Genomic DNA, 21422 nt, shown 5'->3' with positions numbered 1-21422 from the left:
TTAACTGTAAGCCTGTGTACTGTAAGCTTTCCTTAAGAATGGCCTGGCTAGCTGCACCAGTGGGAGCATTACTCTAGGATTTATTTTTTGTTTTGTTTTCTGCTGTTGTTTAATTCTAGTAGCTCTTAGTGCTGAAGATGAATCTGATGCCAGTGTGTCACCAAAGATTTTCATCACAGTAAGAAGTTCTTCTGAAAGCAAGGAGAAGCTCATTGGCACATTGACAAATTCCCCCAAAGTGAGTTTGCAATGTGGGCGTCTAAACTGGCAAGAGTTTTGATGTTTGTGTGTTCTATTTTATATTCTCATTGTTTCTTTCCACTCAGCAATACCTTCAACTTCACTTGTTCAGTGAGTTTAGTCATAGAAAATATTCAGAGGGCCTGGGCAGATGGTAAATTCACCAGGGAGTTTATGCAATTCTCCGATTCATTCCATCAATCTAGAATTATGCAGAAACAATCCCAGTATGAGCTTAAGCATATTCTGCCTTGAAGAAAGACAGAAACAACAAAATGATTAAAAAATAAATTTGAGTAGTCCTCTGTTTCCCTTGGAGAATACTTCTAGCTAGATTCTGGCTGAACTCTGCTGGTCTCTCACCCCGATAGTGACATTTTTCAGTTCTATGTAACATTTTTATCACTGCCGTTTTTGTTGTTGTAATGACATTTTCTCATGATTTTTTATCTAATTGGCCTTTCATGAATTTTAGAAATAGATCTATATTTATTGTATGAGCTTTGGCTTTTTTGGGGTGCTTACTTTTGACATGATTCTCTTTTCTTATTGCACAAATTTGAAACAGAATTTATCATGATACGAAAAAAGATTTTATATATATAATATAGATGTACATATATGTGTGCATATATTTATATCTATAAACTATCTATAAACTATTATATCTATAAACTCCCAAAAGGGTGTGTGTCAATTCCTGTGGTTCTCAATGAGGTGCATTTTTGACCCCTATGGCACAGTTGGCAATGTTTGGACGTACTTCTGATTGTCACAACGTGCGGAGGGGGAAATGGGAGGCTCTACGGGCATTAAATGGCGAGAGGCCAAAGATGCTACTAACAATTCTACAATACACAAGTCAGCTTCCCCACCTCCAATCAAGGAAAAGGATTAATTCAGCCCAAATGGTCAATAGTCCCTAGATTGAGAAATTCTGGTCTAAAAACATGTAGAAATGTCTACATACAATTCAAGAAATTACATATGAAGTCACAAATCTTTAACATACCATGTCTCTACAGTACGCATAGGAAAGCCTCACAGGAAGTGCTAGAAGTTGTTTCAAATGGTTTAGGACAAGTTATTGTATTAAGAGCATTGTAAAGTGGGGAACCTTTCAATGCAAACAAGTTAACCTACCTTTAATTGGGAGAATAACCAGGAAGGCTTGGTTAAGAATATATATTTATCTCTGTAATTATCTTTGTAGTTTTATCTGCCCAGGGCCTTTTTATTCCTATGAATTTCCCTCTCCCACCATACCCTAGCCCTTTATCTCCTCTACCTGAGTAATAGAGAAGCTGCCATTTTAATTCAGTGTGAGCCTGGCCCCCGGAAATTTGGGGAAAGACACTGGGAATGAGAAACCTCTCTCTCTCTCTCTCTCTCTCTCTCTCTCTCTCTCTCTCTGGCTGATAAACCAGTAACACGCATCAGAGATTTTTTTTTAACATTTGAACTGGATCATATTTAATTCTGCATGCTCTTGTAAGTCAGCAAAATATTCCATATATCATTTAAGTTGTCACTTACTTTTGAACTTTATTTTTTTTAACATTTTTATTGGAGTATAATTGCTTTACAATGGTGTGTTAGTTTCTGCTTTATAATAAAGTGAATGAGTTATACATACACATATATTCCCATATCTCTTCCCTCTTGCATCTCCCTCCCTCCCACTCTCCCTATGCCACCCCTCTAGGTGGTCACAAAGCTCCCTGTGCTATGCATCAGTGATTTTTAAAGCTGTTCTTCCAATTGCGTGAATTGAAGAAGCACTGAAGACCTAGAGGGAGACAGAGAGAAAGAGGAGAGAGTGCTGGAGAAGTTTTGTTGTGTACTGGGAATGTATTCTCCACTATGGCACTCTTCCAGAGTAGGAAGTAAAGAGTAAAGTTGCTTTCTGAGTATTTGAGATGATCGACTGTTGTTTCTTTGAATGAGACACCCTGTGGAAATAATGAGAGAACAAGAGGTCAAGATTTTTTTGTCATACATTCATGTATGTGCACATGTAAACACACACACCTACATACACTTTTACACAAATAAGGTTATATTATGCATGCTATTTGGGATGTTGCTTTTTTCACTCATCAAAGTATTGTGGACTTCTTTTCATGTCCATTCATATCACCGATTTCATGGCTGTTGAGCATTCTCTTTCCTGGCTTTACAGCTCTTTACTAAGCCACTCTTCACTTGATTGATGTTTAAGTTGTTTGTTACCAAATGCTCCCTATTAAAAACAGTGTTGCAGGGACTTCTCTGGTGGCACAGTGGTTGAGAGTCCGCCTGCCGATGCAGGGGTCACGGGTACGTGCCCCGGTCTGGGAAGATCCCACATGCCGGGGAGCGGCTGGGCCCGTGAGCCATGGCCGCTGAGCCTGCGCGTCCAGAGCCTGTGCTCCACAACGGGAGAAGCCACAACAGTGAGAGGCCTGCGTACCGCAAAAAAAAAAAAGAAAACCAAAAAACAGTGTTGCAGTGATCATGTTTGTGCATACACCTTTATGCATTTTTGGGGTATCATCTTAGGAAATATTCCCAGAAAATCTACTGAGTCAAAGAATATTTAATTTAAAAAAATTTGAGGCACAACAGTAATTGCCCTTCCAAAAAGGCTGGAACAAATTGCATTCCCACCATCAATGCACTAATGTACCCACATCCTATGCCTTTCCTGACAGTGGGTTTCCCCATGTTCTTTCATCTTTGTTAATATTTTTCCTCATTATTAATCTGAAGAGTGAAAAATTCTCATTTTAATTTACATTTCTGATAACTAGTGAAGGTGAGCATCTTTTCATTTTTAATAATCATTTTCAACTCATTTCTCAATTGGCTTTTCATGTTCTTTGCCCATTTTTAAATAATGTTGCTCATCTTTTTAGTTTTGATTTATGCAGTCTCTTTGAATATTAAGAAAATTAGTCTGTCAAATGTACTACAAATACTTCCTCCCAGATTGTCTTTTAACTTTCATTGCAGTATTTTTAGCTAAGAAGAAACTTTACATTTTTTATGTCATCATATTTATCAAATTTTTTGGCTTCTAGGTATACCAGTGAGGCTTAGAAAGGCATCTCCCACATCAAGATCACAAAGAGCATTCATACATATCTTCTTCTACAAAGATTTAATTCTTAACATTTAAATATTTGATCTATCTGTAATTTATTTGAGTGCTTGAGGTAATAATCAAGCCTGGCAGCTAGTGTTAAATTCTATGATAAGAAAGACATGGATCTGGGCTTTACCACTTAATAGCCAAGTGACCTTGAGAAAATCGCTTAACCTCTTGAAGTCCATTTCTTCATCTGTAAAAAAGGGGTAATCATACTCCCTAACTCATAGGCTTGTGATTAAAATGAAAGAATCCATTCAAAGAATTTAGAACAAAACTGGAACATGTAAGAATATAATCAATATTAGCTGGACTGTCTTATTACTATTACTATTCTCAGTAGCTAATGTTTCCCCTAGATGATTTATTGATTAGTCCACCATTTTATCCAAAAATTGAAAATGCTACTTGTATTATATTTTCTAATTACAGTATATGACTAGATATATATTTAAACTATTATTGTTCTTCTGTCTGTGCATTTCCAGAACATAGGTACCTAGTACTTTCAAAATAACTTTATAATAGTAAGCATTCTTCTCTTGTTCTTGGAAGTTAATTTTGATATTTTAAATTTTTTATGATTAAACATGCGGTTTTTAGTTTGAGTCATGTATTTAATTTGTTAAGAAAGCACATGCTAATTGCTTTTCCAACAAGCTGGAACAGTTTGCATTTTCATTGTCATTCATGAATATGCCCACACCCCACACCTTTCCTAACAGCAGGTTTCCTCATGTTTTTTAATCTTTGCTAATATTTTTCTTTGTTATCAATCTGAAGGATGAAAAATAACTTTTAATCTTCATTTTATAGACACAGGGAGAATTGACATCTTTAAATTATTACCTTTTCTATATTTCTCTACTTTTATTCAGGTCTTTTTCTTTTAATTTCCCTCAGTAAACTTTTATATGGTAGTTTTCTTCATTTAGTACTTATGCATTGCTTGTTAAATTTATTCCTTGTTATTTTATTTTCATTTTATTTTAGACTGCTTATTTAAATGGGATTTTTCCACTATATTGTAACTTGCTTTTGTTAGTATAAATGGATATTAATCACTGTATATTAATTTTACATTTATCTTCATATCAAATATGTAAAATTTTATTTTGTTCTCTTGTCTAAATGCATTATCTAGCACTTTTAAAACAATTTTAAATAATAATAGTGAAAGCAGCATTTTAATTTTGTTCCTGAAATTACATTCAGTCTTTTCAATTTTTTTTGCAGTAAAATATAAGGGTTTTAACACTTTTTAAGGAGGCATTCATGTTTTAATGAAGGTTGAATTTTATAAATACTTTATTGGCATCTACCAGTATGATCATATTTTTTATCTCTTTTGACTTATTAATATGGTAAATTACATTTATTCAGTTCCTAAGGGATTCCTGTTATTGAACTCTTTGCATTCTTAGAGTGCCTCCCACTTCATTATTATGCATTATTCTGTTATCTGCAGTTGGATTACATTTGCAAATGTTTCATTTCAGATTTTTGCATCAATACATGTAATGCATATTTTTTAGTAGTTTTCTTCACATTTGTTATCCTCATCAGGTTCAGGTTGGGTATTAGTATTATGCTCCCTTAAAAAATAATTAGAAAAGTTTCCTTGTCATTCCATGCTCCAAAACAGTTTAAAATGCATAGAAGTTATAGGATTATAACTTCTAAAATAATGATCTCTGTAGACAGAGAAATGAATTTAAAATCTGGCCCTACTACTTGTTCTTTGTTTTGACATTTATAAATGAGAATAATAATAAAATTCATTAAATGGGTCTCTTCAGAAGACATCACAAGATAATTAATGTAATTGGAAGTTTGTACCTCTTAATTTCTCTCATCTTCTTCACACATCCACCATAAATGAGTCACGGGGATGAAATGTGCAGTGTGGGGCATTTAGTCAATAACGATGTAATATCTTCGTGATGGATGGTAACTAGACTTATCATGGCAATTATTTTGAAATACATAGAAATACCAAATCACCATGTTGTGTAACAGGAACTAACATAGTGTTCTAGGTCAATAATACTTCAAAACCAAACAAACTCATAGAAAAAGAGATCAGATTTGTGGTGACCAGAGGCAGGGGGTAGGGATGGGGGGGATTAGATGGAGGTGGTCAAAAGGTACAAACTTCCAGTTGTAAGATAAATAAGTACTATGGATGTACATACAGCATGATGACTATATACAGCATGATTACTGTAATTAACACTACTGTATATATATGAAAGTTGCTAAGAGAGGAAATCCTAAGAGTTCTCATCACAAGGAAAAGTATTTTTTTTCTTTTTCTTTTATTTTGTATTTATATGAGATGACAGATGTTCACTAAACTTATTGTGGTCATCATTTCATGATGCTTGTAACTAAAATTGGTATGCTGTACACTTTATACAGTGCTATATGCCAATTATATCTCAGTAAAACTTGAAGAAAAAAAATAAAATTTCACCACATTTATTCTTAAAAAAAAGGTAATGAATATAAAACACTTATATGCCTTACTAGGCATTAAATAAATGAGCATCATATTATCAACTTATCAAAATATGGAAAATTTCACCTGTGAAACCACCTGATCCTGACAATTTGGGTAGGAAGGTAACATAGTTCTTTGATATCTTTATCAATTTCTTTTATGATTATTAGTCCATTTCTGCTTTTTGTCTTTTTGAGTCATTTTGGGAATATATATATTTTCTAGAAAATACCCATTCCAGTCATGTTTTAAAAAACATTGGGAATGTACAATATATCCTTAAATGATCTCTGTACCTGAGGTTAGTTTGCCTTTCTCTTTCCTAATATTTTCTCTCTTTTCTTCTTAAACATAACTAACTGTTAATTTATTTTTTCTCATATGTTAAATCTTATTAAGTAGCTCCATCATACAGAAAGTTATATAGAATGATAAAATGAACACTTGTGCACCTACCATTCAGCTTTGCCAAATCTCAATATTTTCCCATATTTCATTCCAGCTTCCCTTTACTTTTTCAAAAAATAAAATATTGAAGATAGAATGACTCTCCTTTTGTACCCCTCCTTTATTCACTTCTTGTTCCATGTTGCCTAGTAGTATCCTGAATTTTGTGTCTACACATACCAAATTTGGTGGTTAATTCTATTCACCAACTATTTTCAATTCTTAGAATCTCTGAGCATATAGCAGAATGGCACTTCTCAGCCCCCTTGTGGTGGGAAGGGACCTTATGATTACTTCTAGCCAATAAATTATGATTAGAGATGATATGTGCCCTTTTGAGGCCAGATCATTTAATTGTTCATCTGAGACACTTAAAATCTCTATGTCAATCCTGCATGGCAACCTTCAATTGTCCAGAGAGTGGGTGTTCTATTGCCTGAGCCTCAGAATAAGGATGATGTGGAGGAAGACCCCTTGACAACCCTCAACTGATGTGTAGTGTAGTACAAGTGAGAAATAAACCTTTGGTGCTTGAAATTTCTGAGATTATTTTATTGTCTTTGGTGTTTTTACAACAGCACAACATTACCTACTGGGGGCAGACACCAAAAACAATGGGAACTACAAACCTGCAGCCTGCAAAAGGGAGACCCCAAATCCAGTAAGTTAAGCAAAATGAGAAGACAGAGAAAAACACAGCAGATGAAGGAGCAAGGCAAAAAACCACCAGAGCAAACAAACAAAGAGGAAATAGGCAGTCTACCTGAAAAAGACTTCAGAGTAATGATAGTAAAGATGATCCAAAATCTTGGAAATAGAATGGAGAAAATACAAGAAACGTTTAACAAGGACCTAGAAGAACTAAAGTGCAAACAAACAATGATAAACAACACAATAAATGAAATTAAAAATTCTGTACAAGGAATCAATACCAGAATAACTGAGGCAGAAGAATGGATAAGAACCTGGAAGATAAAAGAGTGGAAATAACTACCGCAGAGAAGAATAAAGAAAAAAGAATGAAAACAATTGAGGACAGTTTCAGAGACATTTGGGGCAACATTAAACACACCAACATTCGAATTATAAGGGTCCCAGAAGGTGAAGAGAAAAAGAAAGGGACTGAGAAAATATCTGAAGAGATTAGGGTTAAGAACTTCCCTAATATGGTAAAGGAAATAGTCAATCAAGTCCAGGAAATGCAGAGAGTCCCATACAGGATAAATCCAAGGAGAAACGGGCCAAGACACATACTAACCAAACAATCAAAAATTAAATACAAAGAAAAAATATTAAAATCAGCAAGGGAATCCCCATAAGGTTAAAAGCTGACCTATCAGCAGAAACTCTTCAAGCCAGAAGGGAATGACAGGACATATTTAATGAAATGAAGGGGAAAAACCTACAACAAAGATTATTCTACCCGGCAAGGATCTCATTCAGATTTGACAGAGAAATTAAAACCTTTATAAACAAGCAAAAGCTAAGAAAATTCAACACCACCAAACCAGCTTTACAACAAATGCTAAAGGAACTTCTCTAGGCAGGAAACACAAGAGAAGGAAAATACCTACAAAAACAAACCCAATACAATTAAAAAAATGGTAATAGGAACATACATATTGATAATTACCTTAAATGTAAATGGATTAAATGCTCCAACAAAAGACATAGACTGCTGAATGGATAAAAAGCAAGACCCGTATATATCCTGTCTACAAGAGACCCAGTTCAGACCTAGGGACACATACAGACTAGAAGTGAGGGGATGGAAAAAGATATTCCATGCAAATGGAAATCAAAAGAAAGCTGGAGTAGCAATTCTCATATCAGACAAAATAGACTTTAAAATAAAGGCTATTATAAGAGACAAAGAAGGACACTACATAATGATCAAGGGATCCATCCAAGAAGAAGATATAACAATTGTAAATATTTATACACCCAACAAAGGAGCACCTCAATACATAAGGCAAATGCTAACAGCAATAAAACGGGAGATCGACAGTAACACAACCATAGTAGGGGACTTTAACACCTCACTTTCACCAATGGAAAGACCATCCAAAATGAAATTAAATAAGGAAACACAAGCTTTAAATGATACATTAAAAAGATAGACTTAATTGATATTTATAGGACATTCCATCCCAAAACAGAACACACTTTCTTCTCAAATGCTCATGGAACATTCTCCAGGATAGATAATATCTTGGGCCACAAATCAAGCCTTGGCAAATTGATGAAAATTGAAACCATATCAAGTATCTTTTCCAACCACAGCACTATGAGACTAGGTAACAATTACAGGAAACAAACTGTAAAAAATACAAAGACATGAAGGCTAAACGATATGCTACTAAATAACCAAGAGATCACTAGAGAAATCAAAGAGGAAATCAAAAAATACCTAGAAACAAATGACAAAACACAACCACCCAAAATCCATGGGATGTAGCAAACGCATCTCTAAGAGGGAAGTTTATAGCAATACAATCCTACCTCAAGAAACAAGAAAAACCTCAAATAAACAACCTAAACTTACATCTAAAGCAATTAGAGAAAGAGGAACAAAAAAAGCCAGTTAGCCAATGGAAAGAAATCATAAAAATCAGTTCAGAAATAAATGAAAAAGAAATCAAAGTAACAATAGCAAAGATCAATAAAGCTTAAAGCTGGTTCTTTGAGAAGATAAACAAAATTGATAAACCATTAGCCAGACTCATCAAGAAAAAAAGGGAGAAGACTCAAATCAACAGAATTAGAAATGAAAAAGGAGAAGTAACAGCTGACACTGCAGAAATACAAAGGATCATGAGAGATTACTACAAGGAACTATATGCCAATAAAATGGACAACCTGGAAGAAATGGACATATTCTTAGAAAAACACAACCTTCTGAGATTGAACCGGGAAGGAATAGAAAATATGAACAGACCAATCACAAGCACTGAAATTGAAACTGTGATTAAAAATCTTCCAACAGGGCTTCCCTGGTGGCGCAGTGGTTGAGAGTCTGCCTGCCGATGCAGGGGACACAGGTTCGTGCCCCGGTCTGGGAAGATCCCACAAGCCGCGGAGCGGCTGGGCCCGTGAGCCATGGCCACTGAGACTGCGCATCCGGAGCCTGTGCTCCGCAACAGGAGAGACCACAACAGTAAGAGGCCCACGTACCGCAAAAAAAAAAAAAAATTCTTCCAACAACAAAAGCTCAGGACCATATGGATTGACAGGCGAATTCTACAAAACATTTAGAGAAGAGCTAACACCTATCCTTCTCAAACGCTTCCAAAATATAGCAGAGGGAGGAACACTCCCAAACTCATTCTACGAGACCACCATCACCCTGATACGAAAACCAGACAAAGATGTCACAAAAAAAGAAAACTACAGGCCAATATCACCAATGAACATAGATACAAAAATCCTCGACAAAATACTAGCAAACAGAATCCAACAGCATATTAAAAGGATCATACACCATGATCAAGTGGGATTTACCCCAGGAATGCAAGGATTCTTCAATATATGCAAATCAATCAATGTGATACACCATTTAAACAAACTGAAGGATAAAAACCATGTGATCATCTCACTAGATGCAGAAAAAGCTTTTGACAAAATTCAACATCCATTTATGACAAAAACTCTCCAGAAAGTAGGCATGGAGGGAACTACCTCAACATAGTAAAAGCCATATATGACAAACCCACAGCCAACACCTTTCTTAGTGGTGCAAAACGGAAACCAATTCCACTAAGTTCAGGAACAAAATAAGGTTATCCACTCTCACCAATATTACTCAACATAGTTTTGGAAGTTTTAGCCTCAGCATCAGAGAAGAAAAAGATATAAAAGGAATCCAAATTGGAAAAGAAGAAGTAAAACTGTCACTGTTTGCAGATGACATGATACTATATATAGAGAATCCTAAAGATGCTACCAGAAAACTACTAGAGCTAATCAATGAATTTGGTAAAGTATCAGGATACAAAATTAACGCACAGAAATCTTATGCATTCCTGTACACTATCGATGAAAAATCTGAAAGAGAAGTTAAGAAACACTCCCATTTACCATTGTAACAAAAAGAATAAAATACCTAGGTATAAACCTACCTCAGGAGACAAAAGACCTGTATGCACTAAAATATAAGGCACTGATGAAAGAAATTAAAGATGATCCAAACAGAGGGAGAGATATACCATGTTCTTGGATTGGCAGAATCAACATTGTGAAAATGACTATACTACCCAAAGCAATCTACAGATTCAATACAATCCCTATCAACTAACCAATGGCATTTTTCACAGAACTACAACAAATTTTTACAATTTGTATAGAAACACGAAAGACCCTGAATAGCCAAAGCAATCTTGAGAAAGAAAAATGGAGCTGGAGCAATCAGGCTCCCTGACTTCAGATTATACTACAAAGCTACAGCAATCAAGACAGTATGGTACTGGCACAAAAACAGAAATGTAGATCAATGGAACAGGATAGAAAGCCCAGAGATTAACCCATGCCCTTATGGTCACCTTATCTTTATAAAGGAGGCTAGAGTACACAACGGAGAAAAGACAGCCTCTTCAATAAGTGATGCTGGGAAAACTGGACAGCTACATGTAAAAGAGTGAAATTAGAACACTCCCTAACATCATACACAAAAATAAACTCAAAATGGATTAAAGACCTAAATGTAAGGCCAGACACACTAAAACTCTTAGAGGGAAACATAGGCAGAACACTCTGTGACACAAATCACAGCAAGATCCTTTTTGACCCACCTCCTAGAAAAATGGAAATAAAAAGAAAAATAAACAAATGGGACCTATTGAAACTTAAAAGATTTTGCACAGCAAAGGAACCCATAAACAAGATGAAAAGATAACCCTCAGAATGGGAGAAAATATTTGCCACTGAATTAACTGAGAAAGGATTATTCTCCAAAATATACAAGCAACTCATGCAGCTCAACACCAATAAAAACAAACAACCCAATCCAAAAATGGGCAGAATACCTAAATAGACATTTCTCCAAAGAAGACATACAGATTGCCAACAAACACATGAAACGATGCTCAATATCACTAATCATTAGAGAAATGCAAGTCAAAATTACAATGAGGTATCACCTCACACGAGTCAGAATGGCCAACATCAAAAAATCTACAAACTGGAGATGGTGTGGAGAAAAGGTGCTCTCTTGCAGTGTTGGTGGGAATGTAAATTGGTACAGCCACTATGGAGAACAGTATGGAGGTTCCTTAAAATACTAAAAATAGAACTACCATATGACAGAGCAATCCCACTCTTGGACATATACCCTGAGAAAACCATAATTCAAAAAGAGTCATATATCACAATGCTCTTTGCAGCTCTATTTACAATAGCCAGGGCATGGAAGCAAACTAAGTGTCCATCAACAGATGAATGGATAAAGAAGATGTGGCACATATATACAATGGAATACTACTCAGCCAAAAAAGATATGAAATTGCGTTATTTGTAGTGAGGTGGATGGACTTAGAGTCTGTCATATAGAGTGAAGTAAGTCAGAAAGAGAAAAACAAATACTGTATGCTAACACATATATATGGAATCTAAAAAAATGGTTCTGACGAACCTAGGGGCAGGACAGGAATAAAGACCCAGACGTAGAGAATGGACTTGAGGACATGCGGAGGGGAGCGGGTGAGCTGGGATACAGTGAGAGTGTAGCATGGACATATATACACTACCAAATGTAAAATAGCTAGTGGGAAGCAGCTGCATAGCATGGGGAGAGTTGCTCGGTATTTGTGAGCCCTTAGAGGGCTAGGATAGGGTGGGTGGGAAGGAAGCACAAGAGGGAGGGGATATGGGCATAAATGTATACATATAGCTGATTCACTTTGTTATACAGCAGAAACTAACACAACAATTTAAAGCAATTATACTGCAGTAAAGATGTTTAATAAACAAACAAGCAAACAAATAAATAAATAAACAAAAGATTGCTCTAGTTATTTGGGTCTTTTGTGTTTCCATACACATTGTGAAATTTTTTGTTCTAGTTCTGTGAAAAATGCCATTGGTAGTTTGATAGGGATTGCATTGAATCTGTAGATCGCTTTGGGTAGTAGAGTCATTTTCACAGTGTTTAATCTTCCAATCTAAGAACGTGGTCTATCTCTCCTTCTGTTTATATCATCTTTAATTTCTTTCATCAGTGTCTTATAGTTTTCTGCATACAGGTCTTTTGTCTCCTGAGGTAGGTTTATTCCTAGGTATTTTATTCTTTTTGTTGCAATGGTAAATGGGAGTGTTTCCTTAATTTCTCTTTCAGATATTTGATGCAATTTTAAATGGGATTATTTTCTTGCTTTCTCTTTCTTATAGTTTATGTTTAGTTTGTAGAAAAGCAACAGATTTGCATATATTAATCTTGTATCCTGAGACTTTCCTGGGTTCATTTATTAGTTCTAATAGTTTTGGGGTGGAGACTTTAGTGTTTCCTATAAAAAGTATCATGTCATCTGCAAATAGTGACAGTTTTATTTCTTCCCTTCCAATTTGGATGCCTTTTATATTTCTTTTTCTTGTATGATTGCTGTTTCTGGGACTTCGAATACTATGTTAAATAGAAGTGGTGAGAGTGGGTATCCTTGTCTTGTTCCTGTATTTAGAGGAAAGGCTTTCAGCTTTTCACTGTTGAGTATGATGTTGGCTGTGAGTTTTTCATAAATGTCCTTTATTATGTTGGAGTCTGTTCCCTCTATACCCACTTTGTTTAGAGCTTTTATCATAAATGGATGTTGGATTTTATCAAAAGCTTTTTCTGCATCTATTAAGATGATCTTATGATTTTTATTCTTCCTTTTGTAATGTGGTATATCACATTGATTGATTTGTGAATGTTGAATCATCCTTGTGACTCTGGAATAAATTTAACTTGCTCATAGTGCATGATCCTTTTTATATATTGTTGGATTTGGTTTGGTAAAATTTTGTCCAGGAGCTTTGCATCTATATTCATCAAAGATATTGGCCTGCAATTTTTGCTTTTTTACAGTCTTTGCCTGGTTTTGGTATCAGGGTAACAGTGGCCTCATAGAATGAATTTGAGAATATTGCACGCTCTTCAGTTCTTTGCAGTAGTTTGAAAAGGATAAGTATTTGTTCTTCTTTAAGTGTTTGATTGAATTTCCCGATGAAGTGGTCTGGACCTGTACTTTTGGTTTCTGGGATCTTTTTAAAAAAATTTTAAATCAATTTTACTACTACTGATTGGTCTGTTCAAATTGTCTGTTTCTTTTTGATTCAGTCTTGGCAGGTTGTATGTTTCTAGAAATTTGTCCATTTTTTCTAGGTTGTCCAACTTGTTGGCATATAACTGTTCTTAGTAGTCTTATGATTTTTCTGTATATCTGTGGTATCAGTTGTTATTTCTCCTCTTTCATGTCTTATTTTGTTTATTTGGGTCTCACAGAACTAGAACAAATAATCCTAAAACTCATACAGAACCAGAAAAGACCCCAATTTGCCAAAGCAATCTGCAGAAAAAAGAAGCTGGAGGTATCACCCTCCCAGACTTCAGATAATGCTACAAAATTTTACTAATCAAAACAGCATGGTATTGAAACAAAAACAGATACATAGATCAATGGAACAGAATAGAGAGCCTAGAAAGAAACCCACTCAGTTATGATCAATTAATGTACAACAAAGGAGGTAAGAATATTCAGTGGAGAAAAGACAGCCTTTTCAACAAGTGGTGCTGGCAAAACTCGACAGCTACATGTAAAAGAATGAAATTAGAGCTTCCCTGGTGGCACAGTGGTTGAGAGTCCGCCTGCCAATGCAGGGGACACAGGTTCGTGCCCTGGTCCGGGAAGATCCCACATGCCACGGAGCGGCTAGGCCCGTGAGCCATGGCTGCTAAGCCTGCGCGTCCGGAGCCTGTGCTCCGCAACGGGAGAGGCCACAACAGTGAGAGGCCCGCATACCGCAAGAAAAAAAAAAAAACCAACTCTTGTTCTGCAGACATGTAGAAACTTTCCCTTATATCTTTAAGAAGTATCTTCCAGGTACAATTGGAATATTAGGAAAGGAGAACTGAAGTGTCACTGGAGGAGTCAGGGAAAGTTACTGGAGTTGGTGACACATGAGTTGAGATGTGAAAATTAGCAGGAGAGGGTAAGGTCGATGGAGAAAGTGAGAGCAGGAAAGACGTGGCAGGTGGAGGGAAGAACGTGCAAAATCGTGATGTCAGCTGAGAACCCAAATGGCCTTAGAGAGATTATATAACTCCCTTGCTTTAGTCTTGGGGAAAAATGAGCCCCTACGCTGTGCCAGGTGCTAGGAATACAGACATAATTAAGACTATTTCTCTTGTCCTCAAGAAGTATACAGTATATTGTGAAAGTAATCATTTGATCTTTTCCCACTATTGCAACTGTTTTATTTCTATTTTTTATGATGTTCAAATGGTCCGGTATGCTTAGCTCTGCTTCCCGACTAATGCCACATGCCTATATCTGGTTATCCGTGTTGCCAGTGGTGCTGGTATGAGAGACTACTTGCAGGTTCCTCCCAACTGCAGGATGAAGATAGATCACAGAACATGTACTACTGATGGCAGGATCTGTCCTCATATTCATAACTGAAGGACCATTTTCCAAAATATTCATTCATCACATTACATTTACATTTTATTGCTAAGACTTGAGGTCAGTATTCATGAATTCAATCCACTAACCCCCCTCCACTGGGCACCAATTAGATGCGCAGCTTTGAGCCTAGGTGTTATGAGGCTGCAAACATCAACCACGTGAAGGTGTTGTCTGTTCAGTAGCTAAAAATTTCATTGGGATAAATATGTGTATATTACTAAAATAAGATATATCGAGGCACACATTTCCTGTAGGGAAATGAACATTAACTTTGCAATACTCGAAGTCAATCTGCAACTTTTTGGTTTCATGATCTTGGGCAAATTATTAACATCAAGTTTCAATTTCCCCCTCCATAAAATGGAAATGATGACACCTCCTACCTTAATAGTTGCGTATGTCTGTGCATATGTGTTTGTGCTGAATAAATTAAATAATATATAAATCAATCTGGCCTATAGTATGACTTCAGCATATTTCTACCTAGCCACTCCCCTCCCCACCCCAGGCCAATCATCCCAACACCCTAAATATTTTAAGTTGTTTTGAAGTTCAGAGGAACATAAAATATTTGGTGGTGTTTTACTTCTTTCATGAATGATCCAACTTCAAACAAATTTACATGGCAACCCATGTAATATACTCAATACTCAAAATAATGCCTTTACTAAAACAATTTGGAGTGGTGACTTACTGTGGCCTTGGATCCTGCTACAGAGAGATTTGGCATATATTATCAAGAATACCATTTTATTTAAAAAGCTCATAAAGCTTCATCCTCAGCTATTACTGACTTAGGAGTAGCAGATATATGGAAACTTTCACACTCTACTGAACGGGATTATACATTCTTCTCTAACCCACATAACTCATATTTCCAGGCTGACTTCTAAGTTCCTCGCTTTCTGATTAATGATGTGAATAGCAGGGCTCTAGGCAGCGTTCTCTTATCTGAGCATGCCACAGACTCACTTTCAGTTGACCTTCAGAAAGTATTAGGCAGCATTTCTGCAAAACTTCCTTTAGTAATGAACACTGGAAAAGAAAGTTATGATTTGTGATTCTAAAACTACATAGAAATACAAAACACACACACAGTCACTGACATGAGGACTCTGTATGTATATATACAGGCTCTCTTATTTTTACTGATTGATATCAATTTTTTTCAGGAGCAAAGTATCATTAATTACAAAAATAAACTAACTGGCAAAGTTCTCATTAAAGATAAATGTGAACTGGGAAGAACATATGGATAAATCATCCCCTGCCTCTTTCAAATTGAAAAGAAACACTGAGTCTGGAGGGAACAGTGAGAAATGTGTGTATTATAAAGTTATAGGTTTTAATAACTTCACCTCATTCTATTAAGCCTCTAACCCCATTGGAATCATAAAAGGTTAATATTGAAATGAACCCTAAGAGCATAAATTAGGCATTGGCCATTATATCCCCCCAAATGAGCCTTAAGCTATGTAACACTTGATCAGCAGGAATTTCCTCTTTTATTAAAGAAATGAAGATACACTGCATTGAATGACATTATTGAGAATACCTAAAATTTCTCATTATCCTACAAGCACTTAAAATTGCTATTACAGATTTCTGCAGGCCAAATCCCAGTTCCCAATGGACCCCTGCAGTTTATGGAGTACTAGCAGGGAATGTGTTTCAGTTGCCCACAAATATACACTTATATAGTCATATTGGGTATTTTCAGGAGAAAATGAGATATTTTATTTTTATTCTATCTCTAAAGAAGGGTCCATCTGAAATGGCCACAAATCAAAACTGGGGCCGGCGCGTTGGGGCTGTTGGTCGGGGGTGGCCGCGCGGCGCGAGCGGACCACTCCGGGGCGGGCGCGCGCAGGGATGCTCCGGGGTGGGCGCGCGCAGGGATGCTCGGTGCCGGGGTGGGGGGGGTGGGGGGGGTGGCGGCGGCGGTGGCCGTGTGGGCTGAGGCTGCTAGGGTAGCGCGGGCCCTCGGGCCTTTCCTGATCCGGCCGCTCGGGCTGCGCCGCCGCCGAGGCCCCTTCAGCCTCGGGGCAGGGCCCGCTGCCGCTTCTGAACGCGGGGGCCGGGGAGCCCCTGCCTGGGCCCGGAGTCTGCCCTCGGGGGTCAGGCCCGGGCGGGGAGCCCCGAGCCGCTGCCCTCCTCGCCGGCCTCCGAGCCCCATTTCCTGCTTTTTCAGTTTCCCTGGGGAGGTGATGAATAGTTCCGGGGGTCCCCGATGAGGTGGGCCGGGGGGCCGCGCTCTTTATAGAGGGTCCCCGCGGGGCCCGGGTGGGGAAGCGGTTGTCTTTGCCCGGGCAGGGGACTTCCCGAGCCTGCCAGGACCATGAGCTGAACTGTGCGAGCGGGACGTGTCCGAAGCCCGAGAGCCAGCCCCCTTCCCCGGCCAGCATGGCATCTGAAGAAGCCTCTCTCGGGGCACTGGAAAGTCTGATGACAGAGTTTTTCCACGACTGTACAACCAATGAAAGAAAACGTGAGATAGAGGAACTTCTTGATAACTTTGCTCAGCAAATAGGAGCCTGGAGATTCTGCCTGTATTTTGTCTCCAGCACTAGGAATGACTGTGTAATGATGTACAGTTTAACGTTTTTTGAGAATCTGATCAATAAAATGTGGCTTGGGGTCCCATCTCAGGATAAGATGGAAATCCGTAGCTGCCTGTCCAAACTCCTCTTGGCTCACCACAAAACCTTACCTTACTTCATCTGGAACAAGCTCTGCAAAGTGATTGTTGACATTGGCCGTCAAGATTGGCCCATGTTCTACCATGACTTTTTTACTAACATTTTACAGTTGATCCAGTCCCCTGTGACAACTCCCCTCGGGCTGATCATGTTGAAGACAACTTCAGAAGAGCTGGCTTGTCCCGCTGAGGACCTCAGAGTGGCTCGGAAGGAGGAGTTGCAAAAGCTGCTGCTGGACCAGGTGCAGACAGTGCTTGGGCTACTGACAGGTATCTTGGAGACTGTCTGGGACAAACACAGCGTGACTGCCACCACCCCACCACCATCCCCGACCTCAGGAGAAAGTGGTGACTTACTGAGTAACCTGTTGCAGAGTCCTAGTTCAGCCAAACTGTTGAATCAGCCAATCCCCATCCTTGATGCGGAGAGTGAGTATATCTGTTCCTTGGCCTTGGAGTGCCTGGCCCATCTCTTCAGTCGGATTCCTCTGTCTGCCAGCATCATCCCGTCCCTCCTTACCGCCATCTTCCACTTTGCCTGCTTTGGCTGTGACATCCAGGCCAGAAAGATGGCATCGGTTAACGGCAGCAGCCAGAACTGTGTGTTGGGTCAGGAGTGCAGCTGGCTTGGGGTCCTGGCCATGTCCTGCATCAATGAACTCATGTCCAAGAACTGTGTGCCTATGGAATTCGAGGACTACTTACTGTGTATGTTCCAGCAGACTTTCTACCTGCAGAAAATCACCAAGGATAACAATGCCCACACGGTGAAGAGAAGGCTAGAAGAACTCAATGAGTGCTACATCGAGAAGTTTAATGACCTTCTGCAGCTCTTTGTGAGTGTTCACCTAAGAAGAATCGAGTCCTACTCCCAGTTCCCTGTGGTGGAGTTTTTGACAGTTTTGTTCAAGTACACATTTCATCAGCCTACTCATGAAGGTTACTTCTTGTTTGGATATCTGGACGCTCTTTTTGGACTATCTGACAAGGAAAACGAAAAGCCGTCTAGGAGACAGGGAGGCAGTTCTCAACAGGTACGAAGACGCCCTAGTCCTCTTGCTCATGGAGGTGTTGAATCGAATCCACTTCAGATACAACCAGGCCCAGTTGGAGGAGTTGGATGACAAAACTCTGGATGACGATCAGCAGACAGAGTGGCAGTGGTACTTACACCAGAGCTTGGAGGTAGTGGCCAAAGTGATGGAGCTCCTTCCCACACACGCCTTCTCAACACTGTTCCCAGTTCTTCAGGACAATTTAGAAGTTTATCTGGGGGGGTTTCCCTGGTGGCGCTGTGGTTGAGGGTCCGCCTGCCAATGCAGGGGACACGGGTTCGTGCCCCAGTCCAGGAGGATCCCACATTCCATGGAGCGGCTAGGCCTGTGGGCTGTGGCCACTGAGCCTGCACGTCCGGAGCCTGTGCTCTGCAGCGGGAGAGGCCACAGCAGCGAGAGGCCCGCGTACAGCAAAAAAAAAAAAAAAAAAGTTTATCTGGGGTTAGGGCAGTTTATATTTACTTCAGGGTCAGGACACAGGTTGAACATCACAGCAGAGAACGACTGCCAGCAGCTGCACTGTTCCCTGTGAGTCCTGAGCTCCCTCCTGCAGGCTGTGGGCCACCTAGCTGAGAACTTCATCGGGGACGTGTTCACAGTGCGCTTCAGGGACACCCTCACTGTGGTGGAGAGGTTGGTCAGTCACTTTGTATGGATCTCAGATAAAACTGTACAACATTGAGACTGCCGTGCCATCAGTATTGAAGCCTGATCTCATTGATGTGCATGCTTAGTCCCTGGCTGCTCTGCAGGCTTACTCTCACTGGCTAGCACAGTACTGCAGCGAGGCTCATCGGCAGAATATGCAGCAGTTTGTTACGCTCATCTCCGCCACCGTAGATACAGTCACGCCTCTGATGAGCACCAAGGTCCGAGACAAATTGCTGCTATCTGTGTGCCATTTACTGGTCTCCCGGGCCACCACTGTGCGACCTGTCTTTCTGATCAGCATCCCTACAGTACAGAAAGTATTCAACAGAATCACCGATGCCTCTACCCAGCAGCTTGTTGACAAGGCTCAGGTATTGGTGTGCCACGCCCTCTCTAACGTCCTGTTGCTTCCATGGCCAAACATCCCAGAGAACGAGCAGCAGTGGCCTGTGCACTCCATCAACCATGCCAGCCTCATCTCTGTGCTCTCTCTGGATTATTGCAACCTGAAGCCCAATGCTGTCACCCCGCAGAGGAAGATGCCCCTGGATGACACCAAAGTGATTATCCACCAGACAGTGTCTTAGAAGATATCGTGGAGAATATCTCTGGGGAATCCACCAAGTCCCAACAGATCAGCTACCAGTCCCTGCAGGAATCTGTTCAAGTCTCACTGGCCCTCTTTCCAGCTTTTATCCATCAGCCAGATGTGTCTGATGAGATGCTGAGCTTCTTCCCCACTCTGTTTTGAGGCCTTAGAGTACAGATGGGCGTGCCTTTCACTGAGCAGATCATACAGACTTTCCTCAATATGTTTACCAGAGAACAGTTGGCCGAGAGCATCCTCCACGAAGGCAGTACTGGCTGCCGGGTGGTTGAGAAGTTCCTGAAGATCCTGCAGGTGGTGGTCCAGGAACCTGGCCAGGTGTTCAAGCCCTTCCTCCCCAGCATCATCGCCCTGTGCATAGAGCAGGTGTATCCCATCATCGCTGAGCGCCCCTCCCCTGATGTGAAGGCTGAGCTGTTTGAGCTGCTTTTCCGGTCGCTCCATCACAACTGGAGGTGCTTCTTCAAGTCCACCATCCTAGCCAGTGTCCAGAGCGGGACTGCCGAGGAGCAGATGGAGGATGAGCCTCAGTTCAGTGCCATCATGCAGGCTTTTGGACAGTCCTTTCTCCAGCCTGACGTCTACCTATTAAAATAAAATCTCTTTTACTTGGAGACTCTCAACACCAAGCAGAAGCTGGACCACAGAAGATCTTCCGGACCACCATTCTCTCTCAGTTTGTGAACATGCTGCTCCAGATCCTGGTTCACAAGTCCCACGACCTCCTGCAGGAGGAGATTGGCATTGCCATTTACAGCATGGCCTCTGTGGACTTTGATGGCTTCTTCGCGGCCTTCCTCCCAGAGTTTCTGACCAGCTGTGACGGTGTGGATGCCAACCAGAAAAATGTGCTGGGGCGGAATTTCAAGATGGATGGGGACCTGCCCTCATTCACCCAGAATGTGTACAGCCTGGTCAACGACCTGCGTTACTACAGACTCTGCAACGACAGCCTGCCCCCCGGCACCATGAAGCTCTAGGTGTAGCTTGCTCACCGCCCGAGGGACACCGACTCCTGCCGCTGCCACCTGCACCACCTCCGCCTGCTGCCACGGGTGTCTCCCAAATGGGCCTCGGCCTCTCCTCGGTTTCTCATGCCCAGAGCAGCGTCGCCTGCCCTCGTCCCCTCCACGCTCCTCTCCTGCCGCCCACCCAGCAGAACTGGCTCCGGGGTGTCCCAGGGGTTTGGAGCAGGCAGGGGTCATGCGGCCAGGTACCGGGGAGGCACCGGAAAATCCTGTGGGGTGGTCCACGCAGATCATGCGTGTATCAGTCGCGAGGCAGAAACGCCAAGGACAGCTGTGACAGTGCCACCTTCTCACCATTCCACCTCCCCACCCCTCCCGGCCCAGCAAGCTAAGGAGAGGCATGATGCTGGAACTACCTTGGCACTGCTGTCAAGACTCTCCCTCCCTCCCCCTCAAATGCCTTGAAGTA

General features: G+C 40.2%; 1 long non-coding RNA gene and 1 pseudogene across 1 annotated transcript in view; both read left to right on the top strand.

The window, feature by feature from the left end:
• Window positions 1-21422, top strand: part of LOC141277555 (uncharacterized) — a 270298-nt gene that overhangs the window by 219394 nt on the left and 29482 nt on the right. The gene's annotated exons all lie outside the window — the stretch shown is intronic.
• LOC101322688 (exportin-6-like) lies at window positions 17365-21127 on the top strand (annotated as a pseudogene).

This window comes from Tursiops truncatus, chromosome X, assembly GCF_011762595.2.
Source record: "Tursiops truncatus isolate mTurTru1 chromosome X, mTurTru1.mat.Y, whole genome shotgun sequence".
NCBI classification, from domain to species: Eukaryota; Metazoa; Chordata; class Mammalia; order Artiodactyla; family Delphinidae; genus Tursiops; species Tursiops truncatus.
This window is presented reverse-complemented; position numbering and strand designations above follow the sequence as displayed.